We start from the raw sequence: 13896 nt of genomic DNA, 5'->3' as shown, positions 1-13896 counted from the left end.
TCAATTTTTGTGCGTGAAGCGAAATTGTCTTATTGCATTTAAAACAGCCAGAGTCTCTAATTCATATGAATGATACTTGGACTCTGCCGAAGACGTTCTTTAACTATAATACTCCACTACATGGGTTTTGTTATTAATTTTATGCAACAAAATTGCTCTGTAGCCATCTGCAATAGCATCGTTATGCAACTCTATCGGGTATTGTGGATCAGATATTACTAATACCGGTTTGTTAGTTAATATAGACACTATTTTCTGCCGTATCTTCTCGTGTTCAGGTTTCCATAAGAATTTACTCTTAACAGAGTTGAGAAAATATAGGCCCTTCATTAACTGAGAAAATTTAGGTACGAATTGGCGGCAATAATATGCCAGCCCCTCAACTGCGTGACTGACTGGGGGGCGGGAAGTAACAGCTTCTACTTTCCGTGGGATAGGTCGAAATTCTCCTGCTTTAATTTCATATCCGAAATACCCAACGCTCGTTTTAAGAAAAGAACACTTTCAGATATTAAACGGAAAAACAGCTTTTGTAAGGCTTTCAATACAGAACGTTGGAAAACAGATGGAGCGTTCTTAAAACCAAAGGCATAGCCAAGAGTTCATATTGGCCCTCCGGAGGAACAAACGCAGTACGTTCTATAGAGTTGGGATGTATTGGGATTTTATGGAACCCACTCACTATATCCATTCACGAAAAATAATTTGCACCTCGCAACCTGGGGATCCGATCTGATATCACGGGTAAAGGATATTTATCACATACAGTATTTGCATACAATTCACGATAATGTACACATAAACGATCGGGGCCATTTTTCTTTGTAACGAGCAAAATGGGAGTAGGAAATGGCGAACAGCTGGACGAATGATATTTGACAAATCCTTTATTCTATTCTTAACAACAACTTTCTCTTCCGAGTTAAGTATGTAAATTCGCCTTTGCACAGTTTTGTTTGGATCGGCCAAATGTACTTCTAACTGACCAGTTGTAATCCAAGTTCGCGGAATCCTATATCAAGTTTTTCACACCCAAATTTCTCTGTTCTTGACAAACGCAAATGCTTCTAACTCCTGCTGCAATTCATGTCTAGTCCTTACATTCGCTGTGAATAATAAAAGCTGCAATCTGTTGTCCATTTGCACTGCATATGTAAGAACCACTGATACTGCGATTTTCTCCATATCCATCAGCTTCCATCTGGACATTAGCGACTTAACAAAAAAAAACAAAAAAACGTAAGGCGCGATAACCTCCGAAGGGATTTTAGGCCGAGCTTCTCTTCCAATTTGCGTCGTGCTTCTTTTAATTTTTCCTACAAATTGGCGGGACGGATCCTACTTGTTTTATGCCGACTCCGAACAGTATCTGCAAGGCAGATGAGTTTTCACTGAGAGCTTTTCATGGCAGAGATACACTTGGAGTGCTTGCCAAACACTGCCTACACTCAGAGAAAAAGGCCGTTCTAAAATCCAGCACAACCGGACTCAATTCAAGCTTTTCATGTTCTTACTTCTTTGTTCTTGAAAAACGAACGACCTGTTCTTAAAACAACAACCTTGTTCTTGAATTGACACCATTTTCTAGAAAAGAGAACGGCTGGTCTTAAATTATGAACAAATGTTCTATTAATGAAAATGAATGTTCTTAAATTAAGAACAATGTTCTTAAATTAAGTTCAAGAAAAAAGAAACGGTATAATTCGTGTGCACTACAATGTTAAATACAACATTTGGTACGAACTACCAAGCAGTTGTAGTGGCCTGTTGTGGCGCGAGTTCGATCGCCGTAAAACTCTGAAGCTTTTTAAAACAATTTTTTTATATTCTATTTTTTTAACTCTTATTTTTCGTTCAGTTCCATTCAGGTAATTCTCAAACTTGTTATGAAATGTTTTAAATATATATTCCGATTGCATCATCAAATAAGAAAGATTCCTCTTATCGAGAAATCTATGAAAAATTGCATATTATGCGTTTTTTCAAACCTTATTGGCATTTAATAATAGTTTTTTGTTATTAATATATTTTATTAATAACAAAAAAATTATTTATTAATAAAAAATAAATAAATAAATGGGTAATAATTAAAAAAATATCTTCCTCCCACCAACGGTCAAGCACAAACCGTTCTTAAATTGAGACCGAAAACTGTTAAATCGACCACAAATCGTTCTCGAAGCGTGAGAACGAAAAATCTTAAATCAAGCCCGAGTAGTGTTTGAAATGAGCAGAGAAGGTTCACAAATCAATACCAAAGTGGTCATAAAATAGGAACGGTGTGCTTGGAAAAACTGTTCTTAAAACAAGCCCATCGGTCACGAGTTAAAAAAAAACGTACTTAACAGACTTTTGTCAACGAATGTTCTTAATTTTGAACTTGTTTCGTTCGTTTTAGAACGATTTTTTCTCTGAGTGTAGGGGGGACCCGCGTAGAAAAAAATCTAATTGAAAAAATTTTTTTGTAAAGTTTTGATGTTGCTTTTCCCGAGGTGTGAACCCAGGATCTACGGTGTGGTAGACGGACTACAATACCATGATACCATAAACCCTCGAAACGTTGCACAAATTGCTCTTTAAATTGTGGCCATGTAATGCCAGCAAAGCAAATCATGTGAAATGAAATTAAAACAAGTAAATGAAAGTCTATTATTATCAAATGACAAGTACATTCTGTAAAGTTTATTAAGAATTACTCAAGTAGGATAGAACATAAAACAAGGTAATCAGTAAAACCTATTTTATTCAAAGCTATTATGTTCTAAAGACATATACTAAGTAGCAAGTAAAAACAGAATACAGTAGAACCCTTATATAATTGACTACTGTATCAACTGCACCGACATGTATATATAGTGATTAAGATTTGTATATTAGATGGCCTTGCAAAGAAGAGAAAAATTTGGATCAATTTATGTTTGTAAATCAGTATACTTACTAACTGCATCACTGCAATATTTATTAAATCTTATTTTGAATGTCAACGTAGCGTGCTTAGCCTACCACACCGAAGATCCTGGGCTCATGCCTCGGGCAAAGCAACATAAATAATTTTAGAAACAAGTTTTTCAATTAGAGGAAAATATTTCTAAGCGCGATCGCCCCTCGGCAGTGTTTGGCAAGCAATCCGAGCGTATTTCTGCCATGAAAAGCTCTCAGTGAAAACTAATCTGCTTTGCAGATACCGTTCGGAGTCGGCATAAAACATGTAGGATCCGTCTCGCCAATTTGTAGGAAAAATTAAAACAAGCACGACTCGGCCTTAAATCTCTTCGGAGATTATCGCGTCCTACATTTTTTTTATTAATGTTAGCCGTTGATATTTTGTAATCAGTAGTACATAATTTATTTTACACTCATACACAGGATATTATCACTTTCATTCTATAACGGTTAGTTGTACAGGTAAAAATCGAGATAGATATCCATATATCAAATTCATCAGTATCGAAAAAAATTTGATTAGACCATGTCCGTTCGCCCGTTAATACGATAACTTGAGCAAATACTGAGATATCTTCACCAAATTCAGTATACGGGCTTATCTGGACGCAGAATAGATTGGTGTTGAAAATAAGCAAAATCGGACGATAACCACGCCCACTTTTTCGATATCGAAAACTAAGAAAATGGACAAAATTAGACAATTCAAAAACGTATAGCGCTAAGATAATGAAATTTAGTAGGTTCATTGGTTTTATGACGCAAAACATAAATTCCAAAAAATTTTGGAATATGGGCCTGGCACCACCCACATTTAGAAGAAGAAAATTTTGAAGTTTAACCCTGCCTTCATAACGTTATTTTGTACCCCTTAATTCATAACGATACGCCTACCAGGCGTATAATGTTTAAGGACATCACCTGATGACTAATGAGTACATATAAAAAAGATCATCATGTTTCAGATATTTCAATGTTATTTTTTTAATAAAAGTCATTTTTATAAAAAGAATTTGCTTATTTTAATACTTTTTTTTTTAAGTTTTATTGTCATCCAAAAATCAACAAAAAGGCAGTATTCTCTGCGAGAAACTAAAAGTTTCCTTATACTATGTTCAAACAGAAAAATAAATTGAGGCAATTTCGATTTAAATTGAGTGGTGTTCATACAACTCAATTTAGCTTACACAATAGTAATTTCATAGCTGGTTGGCTCATATCTACAGCAACAACATACCTTTGTTCAGACTGTCAAAATGTACGTGTTGGTATTAGGCGTATGGAATGGGATGAAAACATAAAACTTTGAAAACAGAAAATTTTGTGTGTTGTAAGAAAATGTGTTCAATGTTTTGGTTTAATTTAGAGTTTGCCATCTTCTTTTGAAAATCCCTACTCCTGTGAAACGAAAAAAATAAAATCAGCTGATGAGATGAGCCATATAGCTGAGCCATGCGTAACTGACGTTTAAAAATACTCAATAAACACACTTTACAAGGTTGCATTTGCAGTTTGAAACAATTTATTACGCAATTTTTTTTAAATTGACAATTTATTATTACAATTTATTATATGATAAATTGCGTAAGAAATTTCCCAAATGGTATAAATTGCCAATTTTGTGTGTGTTTGTACCTAGTATTAAAAACTAAAATAAAGTTTTTTTTTATTAATTCAATAAGTTACCAATATTTCATTTATGCAATTTTAATTTATAAAAGTACAATTATTAATTAATTAACATTATATAAACTTAATTAATTAAATCTATATAATGAATTAACATTCTATATACATGAGTTGCAAATAATACTTTTATGTTCGTTGCATACGGGCTGTGAACATTTCGTACAGGTCACTTTATACATACGTCGAATATTTTATGGGCGGAATGTACAATATCTCTTTTTTTTTTGACGTAGATGTTTCTTCGTTTACATTACTGGCTTCGAAAGATCTTTCAGGTAAACTTGCTTGTATACTGCTGCTCAAGCCACGTTTTAGAGATATTTCAACATTTGTCCACTGCGTAATTTCGGACATTATTTCATCCGTGAAAAAGGCATCAAAACACGAGATTTACATGCTCGGGTGGGACTTCTGGCTGTTCGAACGATGTTCATTGACAGCACTCTGCCAGCATTTCTTCCCTTTGAACTAGTCCAGCAATATTGGCTTCTACTTCGTATTGTGGGCTTAGGTACTACAATTATGCGCTTATCGAAGGACCGTGTGTCATTTAAGGCTTCATGTGGCTCATCCACATCTGGTTGTGTATTCTCGATACTATCTTCTTCATCAACGTTTTCATCTTCTGTGTCACTCCAAACAACATCTTCTAATAACTCGTCTTCTACTTCACTATCATCTTCCGAGAAACTATAGTCGCTGGAAAGGTTTTGCAGATACTTAGCTATTTCCATATCGTCTAGTCCTTGATTTCTTGCCATTTTTGAGTAAAAATTTCTACGACGATGGCCTAGGTACCTTAATTTTAAAATAAATTTAAAGCGTAAAAGTAACACAAATCATTATGATACGTCTCTCAAGCGTATGTAACATTTATATTTCATGAAATACGAAACATACTCTGCAAAAATAACCACCCTGCAAAGCTGTGAGTAACGACTGAGATAAATGTGAGTATGGGTTTGCTGAGACAGCAATTGTAAGAGGGAGACCAAAAATAAAAAATGTGATACGCCTCGCAGACGTACGTTCTGACAGCAGGGTTAACAAGCCGTAAATCAAAAGCCGTTAAAGGTATGTATTACATTGAAGTTTGGCAGAGACACTATCCTTGCCAAGTTATATAGACTGAGTGAAGATAATCAAAATTGGTTAAATACCACGCCAAATTTCCCTAAAGGTCTAACCTTAACAAAGTTTGCAATAACTCTATGGTATTTAACTACTTTTGATTGATATTCTACCTCAGTAGTGATATGGTTGAGCCAAGAACAAAACTTGGCGTGACCCCCCATTTTTTGTTACTCTTTCCAAAATAATTGTAATGCTATAAGTCAAACAAAAATCACCCAATCCGAACGAAGTTTGGCATAAACATTTTTTCCATAGCTACATCTTTTAAACTGCATTTTTACCCGTTCAAGTTCATTAGTGGTAACCTTTGTATCCTTTTTGCTTATTTTGAACGAAAATGAGTTTAGAATAGAACCATTTACATATGTATGTATTATTGCGCAGCCTTATAACGAGGGAGCACCTGCTAAGCGACCATAAATATTCGATGAGGGAGAGCACAATGACAACTTCGTAAAAATTAACGACAGCTCATTTAGTTTCACTGATGATACGAAACATTCATTCTCTCTCAATTCGTTTCCAGGAATGGGTTTTGAAGTTTATTCGATTGTAATCAGTGGTTCATTCGATCGTAAGCAAAAGTTCATTCGTTTCCTAGAATGGGTCTTGAAATCAGATGACTATAGAGTTGCCTAAAAAGACTCCAAGAAATCCGTTCGGTTTCATTATTTTCAAATAAATCAGCCAGTAAGCTGATAAAAACTTATTAAAATTTATAAAAAAGGCAAATGTTTGTAGAAATATTTTGTGGTAGATAATTGCGTTGCTTTGCTTTGTTGCTCTGGCACCGCCATAAGATAACAATGAACGGCTAGCCCCTTTTTTCACTTTGATGCGACCAAAACGTTTACGTGCATACATATGTATATCCAAATACAATAAAAGACGCAAAAAATGTATAAGAAATTAGGAAATTAGATCACTTGGTGCAGTATCTGCGTTGTCGTCCGCAAAAGGCTGTTAATTAAACATGTTGCGTTAACCTATACGTATACCTACAATTTATCTCAGCTGTCAGAGCAACAAAGCAAAGCAGCGAAATATATTATTTCATATTTTTTCACTTATCTGCCACAAAATATTTCTACAAAACTTTGCCTTTTTTATAAATTTTAATAAGTTTTTGTTAGCTTACTTGCTGACTTATTTGAAAATAATGAAACCGAACGGATTTCCTGGAGTTTTTTTTGCGTATTTTAGGCAACTAATTTTATAGCCATCTGATCTTCTAGACCCATTCTTGGAAACGAATGAACTTTTGTTTACAATCGAATGAAACATTGTTTACAATCGAACATATATATAAATACTACAGAACTGTGCAGCCTGTCAAACATTACAATACAGATATACAACGAGAGAAGGAGACAAAATCTCAAGGCTGTCGTTAAATTTTTGTAAAAAAGGTGCTTAAATATATGTATATTTCAACAAGCCGTCTATCAATATTGTACATTAGGCTATTTCGTTCTCCAAATGAAAAAGTAAGCTATTTTCCATTAGTATTATAAAATTTTTATTGTTGTAAGTGCTCCGGAGAATAGCATTACAGATTTGTACTGAGTGCGCAGATATACGTATGTAAATGAGCCCTTAGTGACCAAAAAGCGACAAAAAAAGCAAATAATGCAACAACTACAAATGTATGTATAAGTATATTTTTATACATTTATATTTGAATTTTTTTCATTTCAAAAATATGAATTCCTCGCCTTGTTTTTTTTTTTTTTACTATTTAATGTAAATAGTGTACTTTATATGGCTGCAGCGCATGTTTAAATAATAAATACATCAAGCCTTGTATTGTATTTTTTGGCCTTTTCATTGTATAATCGCCTAAACTGAGATTTTATAACAATTAGTTTGCAGAAGTTGGGTAAAGGGTATAGTGACCCGTTGTGACCCCTTTAATTGTTATTTTATACATGCTACTACAATTCACTAACACTAACAAAGCCCGCGCATGCGCATAATATACATTCGCACAATTTCAGCAAATAATGATTGACAGCAAATTTGCACATTAGGAAGATAGGAAGGTATTGATATAGAAGTATTATATATATGGATTAAGTATACAATTTCACGAAAATAATAAATTATTTGGAAAAATCACCGAATAACTGCAGTAATTGTTTACGAATTTAGAAACAATGAGAATGGCAAATACGAACGTGTATGAAAAGTAAAGGGCCCATTACTGATACTTAGCATAGACTTGAGTTGACTTGGCGTAAACTTGGCCATAGTACAGGTTTAAAAGTATGATATGTATGAGAAGAAAACAATTCCTTTCTCTTTCTTACACACTGCCGTTTGACACTTCGGTCAGTGTCAAACTAGTGTGGAACTCAGTGGAACCTGCGTGGAACACGCGTTTGGCACTGAACGAAGTGTCAAAATTACCGGGGTTGATGTCGTGGAAAGCGACGCAGGGAAACAAAAAAAGGAGCGGAATATCAGATATGGGTTGCCGTGATAGTAAATTTTTATGAATGAATTTAGTATGAAAATGTATTGCACTTATATGCGTCCTACAGAAAATTATACAAGAGTCTTCAATTGGGGTATCTCAGGACGCGTAGTTATTCCAGCATTAAGAATACAAACACGAGTGCTAAGTGTTTCTACCCGTTCAAAAGTTCTCCGCGAAAAACAGTTTGAAACCGAAGTCGACTGCAATAACCCGTCCAAAAATTTGCAAAGAGAAATTAAAAGAAAGTTTTGTCCTGTTATCAATAATTCAAAGGCGAAAAAGTATTCGAATTATTGGAAGCGAGGCCAAAACGCGTCTATTAATACCTCCCCCGATGGTTTTGGTCGTGTTTTAGCAATCCTCCCCGGTGATAAAGTATCACAATTTGTTAATTAAAATTGTTCAAAACATATGGATTTTAAAGAGAGATGTTTGAAAGTAAATAAGGATATTTCTTTGTAATTTTACAATAAAAAATTTACACAGTTTTCGTTAGCAGCTACTACACATTTCTTGGACCTAAGAAGTTCAACAGTGCCAAATAGCATCCACACAAAAAACGAACAAGAACAAGCATTTTATCAGGTGAGCGTGGTTGTGTATGTGCGCGCTGCTACATATCCTACTTGTAGACCTGTACTATGAACTTGGCAACTTAGCCACGATTATACTCCACTTAGCGCATACAATCTGGCATCATAATCAATAAATGTCAATTTGTATGACAAAATGTCAAAATGAAATGGAAACAAACAAATGGCATCTCAAAATGTAAACGTCACTTAGAACTTACATAGAAAATCAAAATTCAACAGACTTCTAAGTTAAGTTAAGTGTTGCTAAGTTTTTCATTTAACAGAACTGTAAGTGACAGTTCTCAAGTCAAGTCAAGTCTATGCTAAATATCAGTAATGGGCCCTTAACTTCAAAACGTATAAGCAGATGTTTGTATTTCAAAGCACGCAACTGATTTAAAAACGCATCAAGTTGTTAAAAGAAAGTTGAAAAAAATTTATAAACACTTAATATAATAAAAAGCTCGTTTAATAACAAAAAATACGTCTTATGTATTCTATATATCTATCAATTGGTAAGGATTATCTCATTTTTAAATCTAAGCTAAATAATCTTAAATTTTTTTTTGAAACTGAGTCGAGCACTGTGCGTATGAATGTGTGACTTTTCAGCGATCAGCTGTTAGTAGCGATATTTGGTAAGATTTACAATGCTCAGCACACTTGTCTTAAGGGCAAATTAATGGTGACTTATCCATAACCAGCTGATCGAACCAACCTTATGGAAATCAATGTAATCGATTCATGGTGCCATACCATAACGGTAAAGCCATAACCATACCATAGCCAACCAATTGGTTTTTGGTTTTTCGCCATATCCATAACCTAAAAATATTTGAGTTTGTGAATTTATTAACTGTTTGTATATTTTATTTATTGTTTTAGATACCTTTTGACTAAGAGACTTATTGTTTGTGGAACATGTTTGTAATTTTTTGCGTTATCTTCATTTTTATGATAATGGCAGCTGTTTATGACACCATTAATCGATCACAATGGAGATGGTTATGGTTATGAGTATGGCTACGACTATGGCGTTAGGGTTAAGGAAGTTTAATTGGCCCTTTATCCACAATGTCTGTCTACCTAACGACTGGCGATGGAGAGTAAGAACATGTGTGACTAAATTTTAGTTTTATTTCAGTCATTGTTTACTATATAGTTTGGCAGCTTAAGTAGAGGTTATGTTGCGAATAGAGTGGATGGAAGTGGACTAGGCAGTCGAATGTCATATAATGAAGGAATGATGTTCGGAGATTTTTCAAAGTAAAAAAAAAAAAATGATAAAAGCTTTAATATAAATAAAACTATTGTTTTAATAACAACAAACACGCCATATGTATTCTGTATACATAAATTTGTAAGGATTATCTCACTTTAAAATTTGAATTAAATAATCTAAAGTTTTTTTTTTAAACTGAGTCGAGAACTGTGCGTGTGAATGTGCGAATTTTCACCGATCAGCTGTTAGTTGCGCTACTTTGTAAAATTTACAATGATTTCAGTGGTCGTCAGCTAGAGAAATAATTATTCGCTCTTACTTCACACACATTATTATTCTCTTTCGTTTATTGTGTGCTGAACAAGCAGAGTGGCAACACCATAGGAGGGCTATTGTTTATTTGCGTGTTTCCAAAAAGATATTTTGCACGCAAACGCCCAAGCGCATAATGTTTTAAGCCGGAGTCATGGTGCCGTATGTCGTATCGCTGTATCCGTATCCCTAACGTAATCAGCTGTTTATCGTTACGACGGTAAACCAAAACCCAATTGGTTGGCTACGATACGGTTACGACCTTAGCGGCACCAATAATCGATTGCATTGATTCTTATAAGGTTGGTCGAATCAGCTGTTATAAGGTTACCGATACGGTTACCGATAAAGCACCAATGTCTCCAGCTTTAATGGTTAAAGATGTGCAATACATTTTGTTAAAATTTTTTGTTAGACCCAAGCAATAAAATAGTATTTGTATGGCATATTTGCGTATTATTTTTTGAGTGTTAAGGTGCGTCCACACCAGTAACAAAACAAGTTACAAACAGTTATATAACCAATGTTATGTAACTTGTTAGAAATTCAACTGAAAAATGTTGTATAACACGATGTTGTGTAACTTTTTTTTTCTGTTATAGCTGATTAAATGTTGCCCAGAGGTTGTCGTTAAAGATCAAAGGAATTAGATAACTTGGTTGTATAACAAGTTGCAAGTTGTTTTAAAACAATTGTTATACAACTTTGCTATTTCGTTACCGGTGTGGACGTACCTTTAGCAAACATGCGTGCATACAGCTGGAGTCATTGGTGCCGTATGTCGTATCGCTGTATCCGTATCCCTAACGTAATCAGCTGTTTATCGTTACGACGGTAAACCAAAACCCAATTGGTTGGCTACGATACGGTTACGACCTTAGCGGCACCAATAATCGATTGCATTGATTCTCATAAGGTTGGTCGAATCAGCTGTTAAAAGGTTACCGATACGGTTACCGATAAAGCACCAATGTATCCAGCTTAAGTCCTACCTCATTGTTTTCTTATCAACTACTAAACCACTACCAGCATAATTATTTTATTCCAGGGGTCCCCAAAATCAAAACTGTGGCGGTGTGAGTAAAACTAAAATCATCCTATTGGTAGTGGTTTAGTTGTTGATGAAAAATCAATGAGGTAGAACGTATGCACGCATCTTTGTTAACACACAAACAGTAATTCGTTGAATATGCCATATAAATACTACTTTATTGCTTGAGTCTAAGAAAAATTTTAAACAAAATAAATTGTTAACATTAGACCATGAAAATATTCTGCGCATGAGCATTTGTTTGCAAATATCTTTTCGCAAATGCGCAAATAAACAATAGCCTCACCCGATGTCGCTTCTCTGCTTGTTCAGCAAAGATGACTTGATACGCAACATTTGTTTAAGCTCTCATTTTTCTCGCTCTCTCGAGGGATTTATCTCAAATTTGTGCTGGCAACAATCACAGATAAATCCCTCGCGCCAGCTGAAGCGGGTGCCAGAACAAAAAAATGTCCCAGCTAAACCGAAAAACGGGCCAAAAATTTCGGTAAATTTTAGTTTGTCCTACAACTGTAGAAATGCGTTCAAAAATTATGGGAAAAAAGATAAAAATACTTGTTTTAGTGTAAATATATTTAGTTCGAAGGCGGAGGGTAAATATTATTTCTCATGCAAAAGGTATCAGTAAAAACAGGTTTTGTAAACATGAAGTCCCGATGCAACCAGTCAGTTTTGATCACAGAACCTGGAACTTTATACATGTAAGATAAGCCCCATCCACTAAGTGATGTTAACTATTATATCCTAGTTCCGATTTACTCAAATTTCAAAAGAAGATTGGGTTTTCACTGTGAGTTAAATGTGTTACAATAGCTGTGTTTTTTTCACGTCTATATACGTATACGCTTAAATTTTAAATACACCTCTGAAATAGCTATGCATAAAATTAGTACTACTAAATTTCAGTACGCATTATACTCAGATGTAACTGAAATATGTGTCCATGTTTCACCCTCTGCAATATTCCCAGTATTCTATGCGCGTCCACTATCTATCACAACTGATTCAGCTATATGTTATACACAGAAATACAACAGGGGGTTGTGTCTCCTCTTTTGGGTACACCCTGTAGCTGTAGCTAGTTGTTTAACCACTGCCGCTAGATGCGTCTCCTAAGCATTATCCAAGCGAGGATAGGCGTTTTTTTTCACGCGCAAACGAAACGTATACGCGTTTAAAAAAAAAAAACACGGCTAATATTTAACTAACTAATTTAATTAAAATGTAAATTTTACTTAGATATGTTTATATTTTACTCTAACTAGTCGTATTATTGTAAAATAAGTTTAAAAAAATTAATATTTTTCGACAATCATTTTGTTAAATGATTGAAACTATAAAATCGCCGAAATGTATGTCAAAAATCCCTTATTCAGTTCTATTCATTTTTGCTTGAAGTGGCATCATTGACAAATGTTATAAAAAATGTGCACTTTGACAGCGCTCTCTCGAAACAAATAGTGGCAAATCCAGTCATCTATGTTGTTCAGCGACAACTAAAGGCGACAGAGAATAATAATACGTGTGAAGTGGCGCCAATAATTATTCCACTAAATGAGGACCGCTGTTTTAATCTTACTATCACAGCCACAGCTCCAATTTTGGGGACCACTGTTGTAGATTGAGCACGTATCACACGCACTCTTTGGTACTCTGTTTTAAACATGCGCGCGACACTTCCTTGCTGTACGACCATTGAAATCAAACCACTGATGGCCTGATACGAAACATTCATTCTCCCTCAATTCCATTGTAAACTTTACCAAGTAGCGCAACTAACAGCTGATCGCTCAAAATTTGCACACACACACAAACATCACTAATGGCCATATTACGGAAATCTTAGGGAAATTGAAGTTAAATTTTTAAACAGATATAAAATGTTATAATTTTGGAAAATATAGCATCTAGGACACCTTAATTGCAGTAATTGAAAGAAAATGTTTGCTTATACTCAAGTACTTAATTATTTTTTTCTAAATGTATCTTTAATATTGATAATTGCAGTAATTGAAAGAAAATGTTTGCTTATACTCAAGTACTTAATTATTTTTTTCTAAATGTATCTTTAATATTGATGCAATGAATGAAGTTGTATTAATCCAATGCTACTCTGCTCTTCCTACTGTTCTTCATTCCACTCCTTCCACTCCATTCGAGTGTCTCTTTCACTGAATTCGAGTGTCTTCCACTCTATTCGCAACATAACGCAATTTAAGCTGCCAAACCATATAGTAAACAATGCTCAATTCGTTTCCAGGAACGGGTCTTGAAGTTCATTCGATTGCATATATATAATACTTCTATATCAATAACTATCTCCTAATGTGCAAATTTTCTGTCAATCCCCAGCAAACATCAATAAAACAGTTAGGGTTCTTCACATACAGGAAAAGGGCCGACGTCTCAACGTACTCGAAAACATGGAAATCTACAAACAGAAAACATTCGACGGTAGAATAATAAACGAACAGATAAACACAATTTCTGA

At 34.5% G+C, this 13896-nt stretch overlaps 1 protein-coding gene across 6 annotated transcripts in view; it reads right to left on the bottom strand.

Moving 5' to 3' along the window:
- Positions 1-13896, bottom strand: part of phyl (phyllopod) — a 413007-nt gene that overhangs the window by 111196 nt on the left and 287915 nt on the right. The gene's annotated exons all lie outside the window — the stretch shown is intronic.

This window comes from Eurosta solidaginis, chromosome 3 (assembly GCF_040869045.1).
Source record: "Eurosta solidaginis isolate ZX-2024a chromosome 3, ASM4086904v1, whole genome shotgun sequence".
Taxonomy (NCBI): Eukaryota; Metazoa; Arthropoda; class Insecta; order Diptera; family Tephritidae; genus Eurosta; species Eurosta solidaginis.
The sequence above is the reverse complement of the archived record's forward strand: the minus strand, read 5'-3'. Positions and strand labels throughout refer to the sequence as shown.